Here is a 1,562-nt window from a genome sequence, read left to right on the forward strand (position 1 = left end):
ATGGAAAATACATCGGATTTATTCTTCATGACATAAACCCATGTTTTTCTAGTCGCATCGTCTATGAATGTTACATAGTACAATGAGCCACCAAGTGATGGTGTACTTGCAGGACCCCAAACATCAGAATGAACCAACTCAAGTTTTTTATTTTTTCTTTCATTTCCTGATTTTTGAAATTTTACCCTCTTTTGTTTACCATAAACACAATCTTCACAGAACTCTAAGTCCACTTCTTTCAAACCTAGTAGAAGCTTCTTTGTTTGAAGGATTTGCATTCCTTTGGCACTCATATGCCCAAGTCGGTAGTGCCACACCGCACTGTCAACTTTTGTAGTTGCTGCACAAGCTGAAGGTTGCGTGCTAACAGTACACAAGTAAAGTGTACCGACTTTTTCACCCTTGGCAACCACCAAAGATCCCTTTGAGATCTTCCACCGTTTTTTTCCGAATGCAATGTTGTGACCTTCATCGTCCAATTGTTCTGTAGAGATCAAATTTTTGCGGAGAGAAGGAACATGCCTAACATCTTTAAGCTTCCATTCATTTCCGTTAGCAGTTTTGACAGAAACTGTACCTTTGCCGACAATCTCACAAGCTTCATCATCTCCCAAGTATACATACCCAAAATTACCTTTGGTGTAATCTTGGAAATGTTGCTTGTGTGGTGTCGCATGGAATGAAGCCCTGGAATCTACTATCCAGGAATTAGACACATTGTCTAATGAGAGAATTAGAGCATCTTGCTCTACTTTACCTGCCACATTGGCCTCCGATGTTGGCTTGTTGTCTTGAGACTCTGTCTCCTTCTTCTTCTTGGACCAGCAATCCTTCTGGACGTGGCCCTTCTTGCCGCAGTTCCAACATTCAAGAACTGACTTTGTGCGTGACTTGCTCCGCCTTGAGCGATCACGACCCTTTTGGTTTTTGAACCTCTCCTTAAGCCTTCCTCTTATTTCCACTGATAGTGCAGCACTTGATGATTCTCCTGTGCTTCTCCTTCGCATTTCCTCGCTTAGGAGAACACCCACAACATCATCAAACTTAAGAGTATTTGTGCCAGAGATAGAATTACTTACAGCCATCACAAGGCTGTCACAACTATCCGGTAGAGATGATAGTATAAGGAGAGCTCGCACTTCTTCATCGAAATTTATTTTCACTGATCGAAGTTGACTTATGTTTGTGTTAAAGTCATTTAGGTGTTCTGCAACTGAACCATTCTCTGCCATCTTTAGATTGAACAAGCGCTTCATAAGAAATACCTTATTGGATGCCGATGGTTTCTCGTAGAAGTCGTCAATTGACTTCATCAAGTCCTCCGTGGTCTTCATCTCCGAAACATTGAAGGCCACCGTTGACGCCGAGCTTAACCGGATTGTTCCCAGTGCCTTTCGATCAAGGACAATCCATGCTTCATCTGCCATTGTTGCGGGCTTCTTCGCAAGACCGCCTAGTGGCAAATAGAGGTCCTTCTGGTAGAGATAGTCTTCAATCTGCATCTTCCAATGTTGATAGTTTTTGCCGTTGAACTTCTCAATCTTGAGCTTCCCTTCCTCCGC

Source organism: Adiantum capillus-veneris, chromosome 28 (genome assembly GCF_014529385.1).
Source record: "Adiantum capillus-veneris isolate H3 chromosome 28, ASM1452938v2, whole genome shotgun sequence".
Taxonomy (NCBI): Eukaryota; Viridiplantae; Streptophyta; class Polypodiopsida; order Polypodiales; family Pteridaceae; genus Adiantum; species Adiantum capillus-veneris.